Source organism: Lotus japonicus, chromosome 3, assembly GCF_012489685.1.
Source record: "Lotus japonicus ecotype B-129 chromosome 3, LjGifu_v1.2".
Taxonomy (NCBI): domain Eukaryota; kingdom Viridiplantae; phylum Streptophyta; class Magnoliopsida; order Fabales; family Fabaceae; genus Lotus; species Lotus japonicus.
In genome coordinates, this window is record NC_080043.1 from 64,117,322 (window position 1) to 64,126,979 (window position 9,658).

Below are 9,658 nucleotides of genomic sequence, written 5' to 3' on the forward strand. Positions count from 1 at the left end.
GTATATGATTCAATCTGGCGGTTTCTGGAACAAAACTAAACTTGTTACAAGCTGGTTCTCAACTAGGATTCTGTAACCCAAATGAAAAAACTAACATACATACAAGTAGTAGAAGCCTACAGTTTTGAGGAAACTAAAGTCTAAATATATAGAACTAAAAGAAGACAAAAGTAGAGCACAGAAGTGGGGTAGGGGGATGTTGAATTGTTGGAGAGGAAATCTTAGAGGGAAAGAGGTGAAGATGAATAGTGAAATGTAAGAGTGAGATGAAAGCGAAGAGAGACTTATGGAGAAAGTCACACACAAAAGCATGATTGCAGTTGCATATGTAATTAGATTTGCTACAAGCTCACATAAAATGGGTTCACACCATTGAGTTTTTCTATCATCTCTAACATAACCAAAATACCGAAAGACTGTTCTAAAGTGTTTGGTTGAAGCTCTCCTGTAAGCATCAATCAATATGAGAAGCTCCATAAATTGCTATCTATTTGCTCAGTAAAATAAATTGAGGGACAATCCAACAACACATGAATGATGAGACCAGGAACTCAAACATGGGAGAAAAAGAAGAAAAAACATCTAGAAAACTTCTACTAGATCTGACAGTTCAATATTTCAAATTTTGAATCCTTACAATAAGACTTTTGGAGCTAGTGATCTGCAACACCATAAGATGTAATGGCAAAGAGTATGCAAACAATTAATTTCAACTTCTGACTGAAGTTATAATAGCTCCAATTCCCCTGAACACGTTAGTGATAAAAACAAACAACGAAACAGAGGAAAAACATCATCACACATAACTAAAACTTTCTTCAAAGATCTTTATAGCAAAAAGTACACAGGTAATTCTATAATTTTATAGATCTCACTCTATTGATGACCTTCCAAAATTTGAATCAATACATAATCTGATTCAATGTGACAAAATAAAAACAGCATCAGCAATTTTTCCAATAATCAAAAGTTTATTCAGACCTTTAACAATTGAACCACACGTTCCTAACATATAATCTTGGTACACCAGAAATTGAGTCTCACTAAACGCATTGGTAGCATTTCCCGCATTATAATTTCACTCTGTAGTAAAATAGAAGACCAAAAAACAGGGAAATGGGAGGCAAAAATGTGGTATCCGCCAGAGGGAAGTCTCTTTATCAGAAAAATACATGAGAGGCAAGTGCATAGATAAAGATATATATTGGGAAATTGTCACCAATCGCCATAAATGAATTGTTTGCATCAAAGGAGGCTTAATCATCAACTTCAGCTTTAATCTCTTTCAGCAAATCATCCTTGTAATCCTCAAATGTTCCAGGGAAATTTCTGACAGTGCCATCCTCAACAATCCATATTTGACTCCTTTCTTCATCGTCACAAACACATGATATCAATCTTGAATCATGACTAACAAGAACAACTCCTCCAGTGAATTCATCCAATGCATCAATACTTTGCATATCAGATGATTTGTGGGTTCATCTAACAATAAAATGTGAGGTTTTGACATGGATATCGACGTGAAGACCACCCGAGCTTTTTGCCCTCCTGATAGTTTCACAATAGGGGTAAGATGGTTATGACTAGGTGTGACACCCCGATTTCGGTGGCGTCACTTTAGTAACCAAAATAAACTTAATGCGGAAAAACGTGAATATTTTTTTTTCGATAATAACTAAGACAAGACTGAATTAAATAAAACCCAAAGGCGAAAAGCAATAAAGCTAATATACAATATATAAACAGCCCCCGTTGTAAGTAACAACCTCGTCACGAGTAACCTCCAGTGACGGAAAGTAGTAGGAAAGAACGCCCGTAGGCAAAAGGTATAATCCAAAAGAAAGGTTAGGTGTCTGCAACACTGTCCCTCAAAATAAGAATAAGTCAGCCCAGATGGCCTAAAACAAGACCTCTTAAGTCCAACCAACTCTCTGTGATTCCCGTAAAGGAACCACACAAAAAGCTATAGGTGGGCAACTACCCTGTCCCCAAAGAAAACAAATGATGTTCAGAGCTAAGACTCTACTCCTACACTAATCCCATCTCGAGGAGCTCACACCAGCACTAAAACCTACATGCTAGCATGATCGTCGTCCGAATTCGAAATCCAGAACGACCTAGTCTATGTACACCATCCGTCCTCCGCTCGCTATCGCGATGCGCTCCTGTTCCAGCATCCCAACTCTAGTTTCCCCCGAAGGGTGAACCGTCGTGAACCAGTCCGCCAAAGACATCTGACAGAGGGCGTTTGTCCGCCAAAGCACACACAGAAGACGCGAGGGTCAACTCCAAAGAATTACATAAATAATAGCACCAATAGATATAGATAAGAGAATAGCCACTTAGGCTTATAGCTAGGGATAACATCCTAGGGTTGCATATTCCATAATGAACTTAACAGCAATAATAACAATTAACATGTTCCAAATAGGATTAACAAATAACAATCACACTCGACAACTAAATCAGTATGCATGAATGCAGGATGATTAGTCAAACAACGTCTCCGACTCTCACTCGACACGTCGCCACGTGTTCTAGGTAAATTAAAGTCTCTAAAAGCTTACCCTAAGGTAAAGTCGATTCTGCGACAAAAGACACTTCTTCACATCAACATATTAACTCATGATGATCTCCGGATCATCCGACTCATCTCAATCCGATGGTCACAACTGCTCAACAAGCAAAGAGCATCAACATGCTCGGAAACTACCCGTTTCCCGGCTTATCTCTCAGATAGCCCAACAACACAACTGCTCCCAGAGCACAAGAGTATCAACATACTCAAAACCTCTCAATATCTCAACACTTGGATCCGACGACACTTCTCGTTTTCCAAAACTAAGATTCGACTCCTAAGCTTCCTTCGAGATTATTATCATTACTTAAAGATTTAGGGGTTGTTTAAGGTCTTATGAGTTTTCTTCACAAAATAATATCCTTTTAGCCTTATCGCAATTCTTATAAGTTCTCGGGATCTCCAAATCCCCAAATGACTCCAGAGAATGTCTCGATCCATAAAACACCATAACAAGGCCCGAATCTCATTCGTCCTATCAAACTTTCCCCAAAACTCTCAAAATAAAATCGGCATGACCTGCCCGCTATTCTCACTATTCAGAAACTCAGATTTCATTGCTAAAGCATAAATAACTCAGCACCATCAATCAACATGTCATATATCAACATAATAAGCAATAACCACATAGCACTTAGCATATAAGGCATGCACCACACATCCTAGATTACCCACATAGCACATAGCATATAATTCAATCTCAAAAACAGTCAGTAGATGAATCATCTACATTGTCAGCCGAAGCCTCAGAAAACATTTTCCCAATCATACACAAACAAGTGCATAAACAGTAAATCAAGTCGAATGCGTCGACACCTAAAGCATTAGCTAGTAAGGTAAGTTGCCCTTACCTCTAGTTATTCCAGCGTTCTCCTCAAACGTTCCTTCACAATGAGCTCCTTGATCTTCAGGAAATTCTTCAAAAGAACCTTTAAAGTAAAACCACAGTATTCTATCAAAATCTATCGGAAACTAAGCTATCAATGCTCACTAAGGTTACACGAAGTAGTTCATACTCCGAGGTACGATAATCTAGCGCGAAAGGACAAGTTTTCGGAAAAGGAATTTTCCTCCTCCTCCCCTATAGGGCTCGGCCACTTTTCACAATTGTGGGGCTCGATTTCTCTTCGATCAAACTTGGTTCCTATGCTTTCATTAGCCGTAACTAAGGGTATTCTGAACTCGGAAAAATTATCGGATCAAAAACTGTCGCAGGGGTATTTTGGTCATGATTTTTAACTTAGAAATTTCAAAACTGAAATCCCAAAAACCAAATTTTGCAGGGACGTTACTAACGACGTTTATGACAACTAATCCTACTAACACTAAGCTAAGGCGATAGTTTTTAGCCTAAAGGTTGAAGCTTTACCTCAAAAACTCCAAAAATGGGTATTTAAGGCTAAAATTGATTCCGGCGGAATTCCGGCGACATAACGGAAAATCTAATCCGGCAGAAGTGATCTTGGGCACATATAGAAGAGGTTTAGAATCAGAAATGAAAGATTCAGGATAGTTTTGCAAAAACCCATAAACTATCCGCTCAGAAAACTCTACAAAAAAGCTATGGAAAAAGCGATCAGAGGTAAGGATTAGCGACTATACCTCGAAACCTTGAAGCAGCAACTGATTAATCAACGATCAAGCAAGGATTGAACAAAATCTTCTTCTCCTTCTTCCTTGGTGAACTCGCGGCTTTGAGAGAGAAAATGGAGGAAAATTTGAGTTTTTCTTCCTTTCTTTGCTATATATAAAGGTTGGAAATTCGCGGGAAAATGAAAGTTTCGCGAATCTGATTTTTCCGGCGTCATACTCCGTGAATTTTAAGATAGGTTTTGGCGAAAGAATTCCAAAACTAAAATGAGGTCTCCTTATATTTTTGGCAACTAAAGCATAGTCGGTGTAAAACTATTTTACCCGATAAGTTGCTTTTTGCATCGAATGTCGGAATGGAAAACTTCCTTCTGAAGAAAGATTGAAATCATCAAGAGAAATGGGTGTAAGCGTGTAGAATATTCATTTGAAGCTCTGAATAGAAAAAGTCTTCATTGTCGAGAAATTCTAGGGTTTTGAAAAACCAGGGTTTCGTTTTCGGCAAACTTCCGATGATTGGAATCGGACGTTCGTAGATCCTAGAGTTTCGCCTCGAAACGATTTTGATATATGGAAAAAGAGAAGTTCTAACATTTCTCTGAAGATTTTTGGAATTAACTTCCGTCGTGCCTAAAAGTGAAAACTAGCTATATACTAGGGTTTCTGACCTAGTTTTAAGCGTAAAACGATCGTGCTATAACTTTTATCGATCATAATGCAATCCTTGAACTTTTCCTGAACTTTCTCCTTCATAAATATATTTCATTTAATAAACTTTCGTTCAGGTTTCCCTTCACATTACATCAACCCTAATCGTGAATAGGAAGTTTATTCACTTAGCATAAGCTTAAAAACTTGGGCCTTACACTAGGCAGCCCAAACTTACCAAGCTTTGCACGAACAACCTCTTGCTTGCTAAGTCCCTCCTGGTCTGGGTGGAGACGGAGAAGGTACTGCACAGGAGTTTCATCCATTGTCAGAAAGTCCACAAAGTGTTGGGAATATCTTCCTATCCTCAACTTCTGACTCCTTCGAACTTCACCTTCAGATGGAACCAAATCACCAGCCAGAAGATTTAGCAATGTAGATTTTCCAGCTCCGTTAGGCCCAACAATGGCAACACGAGTCCCCATATCAATGCCAACATCAACATTTGAGAGTCTGAAATCCTCTCGGTTTGGGTAGCTGAAGCTCACTTCAATAAGCTGCATAAGTGGAGGTGTGAGCTCAGTAGGTTCAGGAAAGTTGAACTCAACACTTTAATCCCTCAATTTCTGTGGTGCCTTTAGTGCGATCTCATCCTCATCAACCTTGCCCTTGCCCTTACCCTTGTTTTTAGATGCTTCCTTAGCTGCGACAAACTTAGCTCGATCCTTCACCTTTTCTTGTTGAGCCCGGTTTCCACTCCTTTTAGCCGCTTTCATTTGCTTGTCATAAATCTCATACTTCTTATTAATCTCTTAACGACGCTGTTCATACCCACTCTCAAAATCATCAAAGTTTCCACGATAGAGATGAAGCTTCAAATCATGGAGATGAATAATCTCAATGCATACTGTATTCAGGAAATCCCTATCATGAGAGACAACCACCAAAGTGTTTTTCCAACGGCACAAGTACTCTTCCAACCAGAGAACAGCCCTCAGGTGAAGATGATTTGTGGGTTCATCAAGCTGTAATAGAGTTGGCTGCACAAAAAGTGCTCGAGCTAAAGAAATTCTCATCCTCCAGCCACCGCTAAAGGATTTTGTAGGACGGCCCTGCATATCCTTTGTAAAACCCAAACCAGCTAATATCTTTGATGCCTGAGATTCAGCAGCATCAGACCCCATCAGCTGTAATTTTTCATACAGCTCTGCTAACTTTTCTCCTGCTTCATCTTCCTCCAAATTATTATCTTTATCTACACTTTCCTCAACAGAAGCTGCATTTGTGAGAGCAGCAACTTCTTGTCGAACATTAACAAGTTCAACATTAGCTGAAACAACAGCTTCAAGTGCTATTTTATCATCCCCAACTATCTCCTGCTCAACCAGAAGGACATCGATATTTTTAGGTACTGGTATCTTCCTCCAAGCAAGAAGCTTCAATAGTGTGGACTTGCCCATTCCATTAGGCCCAACCAAACCATATCGCTTCCCATGAGATATCTTCACCGATGTATTTTTCAAAAGTTCCTTACCTCGAGCAGACACAGAAAATTTTTCCACCGTTATATCTTTAACATTAGCATCAACATCATTCTCCATCAAGCACTGAAGCCCGGCTTCCAATGACAACAGTAAAAGCATCATGATCATCCCTAAGAGCTTCCTTCTTTGCCTGCTCAACAGCATGGGAAGCCAAAATATCTTTCTTCTCACGTTTTGTCAACTCTTTGTCATTAACAGACACTTCAAGTGGCTTGAAATCAGGTCTGGACTGTTTGGACTCATCTTCAGATAGATCGTCATCATCATCATCAGAGGGAGGAAGATCAATACCATTAGTGTAAGTAGAAGCTTTCGGTTTTGGCTTGGGCTTATTGGAGGAAGAAGCTACTTTTTTGGCTTTATTAGGCTTTTCATCCATACTGGCCAGCATGGCAGCGACATAAATTTTTTCTTTCTTAGGAGCATCTTTGCTACTAGCTTTGGCCTTCGTAGACTGGCCTGCATCGTCCGTCTTTTTCTTTCCCATCGAAGAAATCTGAAACGATCGAAAACCATATTAACACCAGCCAATCAAACATCAAACCTATCCACACCATTACTTCTATGTCCTTTTTTCTGATAAAATTCAATTAGACCTATTCAAGCATAAACAAATAACCCAATCACAAGAGTGTGGATCTAGGATAAGTGACTAAGCTAGAAGTTCAATTGGTTTGATCAGATTTTCTTTCCTCAGAATCAATTCTAAAACCTAGAAGCTACCCAAAAATTGATTAATAATAGGGCTTTGCACATAAAGTTCAAAACTTTTAAATGATATATCAACATTCCCTAATCCCTATTCACTGTGATTCGCTCATAATTTCATATCATATCAAATTAATAAAAAAAATGTTTTAATTGATGAGAGTATGATCAATTTTCATTCCAGAACTCATTATCAAATTACCCACCAATTTCTCTCCCCTCCAAATCATCTCTCCCTAGAAGAATTGAACCAAAGAAAGTAAATGTTCTATCCTGAGAACATTGAAGGGGGTAGAGTACCAAAAGCGTGAAGGAAATGGTATGAATGTTCTAGAGAGAGAAGCTCTAACCGCTAGAGAGAGAGAATAACTGAATTTCAATTTGAATATTTCTCAAATGAGCTAAGAGTCCCTTACAATTGGTGTTCCCCTTCCATTTATAGGGGCTGAGTTGGGCTTTCGCGCCTTCAATCTATCTAAATGGGCCGGTTGGGCCTCAGGGGGAGAGGCCCAAGTCCTTGGCGCGCTCCCTGTATGAGGTTAGTGCTCCTGGGCGAGGGACCCTGGGGTCTCGCCCAGTCCACAAGTCCACAAGACACCTAGCTCGAAGCATGAGAGCTAAGTGTGTCTTTAAGCAAAAACACTAAGGCGAGCGCCGCAAGAAAATAATCAACGTTAGAATCTAAAGTTTTTAATAGAATGAAGAGCAGCAGCCAACATGGCTTTGAGAATAAGGCATTTAAAATTTACATTTCAAACTTTTGCTGCGCCCCCCTTCTTCGGGCGGTCCGAGTCCACAGGCAGGCTTGTGGCGACGGTATCTGACTTGCTCGCCTCGCCATAGTTATGCACGTGCTCTGAGTCATGATACTTTAACACGTGTTTGGCCTTCACCACGCGTCATGCCTTGCAGTAATCGCTAAGATCTGCGAATCCACTAAATCCCAACTACTATCTCCGAAACGTCCTTTCAAGTTGCGGTAAAGTCTGACAATTTAAATTCAAAAACGGTAGGCATCAACTGTTGTAACCTTTCTTTAATGCGTTGTCCTCGCTTCCTGAGATCCACGTCACACCCCCTTGAACAATCACCCTATCTTTGCCATGATGGAGCACGGTCTCCCAACGGTCATCACCCCCATCCTTTAAATTCTCCTTCTCCTCTTCATTCGACGTTTTTCATCAATTGACTCCGTACTCTCTTCCGACTCTCATTCCCGTTTCCTCTGTTGACCTTGCGACCTCAACATCCCGGATCTTCCCGCTCTACTTCCTTCTGCTTTCCATGGTTAGTTTCCCTATTTCCTTTCTCCTTCTACTTTTACAATGTCTTCAGCAGGGCCTCTTTCCTCCTTTGAGGAGATCAAATCTCATCGCTTGGCGACCTTTGCCACTCTCCCTTCTCCTATCTCGGAACCTCCTGACCTGGAGGTTCTTGATCAACCCTCAAAACTGTCAACCAGCGGATCCGTTTCCGATCTCGCTCGTAGGGCTGGTGGGCTTTGTTATTCTTCGTCACTAGAGAACCTTCTTTGCACTACCGGATGCCAGGAGTTGGACCGCCCTTGGCAACATCGTGAACTTAACAACCCCAAGTATTCTCACATCTTCTTTGTGTATGAATTTCTGTTTCTCGATTTGGGCATTAAACTCTCCTTTTCGCATTTTCTCACCCAAATGCTATTTGACATCAACGTTTCTCCGTGCCAACTTCATCCTTGTTCCTGGACCTATTTGCGGTGCTTTGAGTTCCTTTGTCATAGTTTTGATGGGTCGCCTTCCCCCGCCCTTTTTTCCTTCTTCTTTGGAATAGATTCTCAATCTCGGGGGACCCACGACTGGGTCACTCTGGTTCCCCGGCTAGGCCGAGAGCGGTTTATTCCTCATCAGGTCAGTTCTGAATCTTATTTGGCTCGCCGATACTTTCGGGTTGTTGTCCACCCTGCTTATCCCTCGTTGTTTATAGAGAGAAAAGGAAAAGCTCTCTTTCCGTTTTACTGGACACTGCGCCCCAAACCCTTATTTGATTCCCCCAAAATGTCTTCTTCTTCAAGAGAAAGTTTCTCTCTTAGGATCTTATCCAAACTTCCCCTTTTTAGTTGCGCCGAACTGCTTGGCGTTTCTCCTGGATCTAAGTTGTTTCCTCGAATAGGTTTCCATCTTTTTCCCTCCATTGCCCTCTTCTCTCGTTTCTTTTGAGTTTTTTATTTCTAATGACTGTTCTTTGTCTTTTTGTCAGGTAAGATGAAATTCTCTACTGCTGAACTGTTGGAGGCCTTTCTTTATGGGAACGTCAAAGCTCCTACACCAGTTCGCACCGGAGAGAAAAGGCAAGACTCACCGGCAGACGATGGCTCCTCAAAAAGAAGAAACTAAGTGAGCCAGACTCTCAAGCTTCTCAGCAGGATACCGCGGGCGGAGGGAAGGTTACACCCGCCCTCTCTGCTTCAGCCGGTGCACGCGACTCCTCCCTTCTTGACCAAGGCGACGAAGCGAACACTTCCTCGGTCGAGGACTTACCTCGCCCACTGGCTCAGGCGGAGGCCCAACCGTCGCCATCCTCTGTTTTCCCCTCTTCTCCCGCCCGT

At 41.1% G+C, this 9,658-nt stretch overlaps 1 pseudogene; it reads right to left on the minus strand.

Annotated features, from left to right (window-relative positions):
• Nucleotides 1-749: 749 nt before the first annotated feature.
• LOC130745263 (ABC transporter F family member 4-like) lies at nucleotides 750-6,850 on the minus strand (annotated as a pseudogene).
• Nucleotides 6,851-9,658: the final 2,808 nt, after the last annotated feature.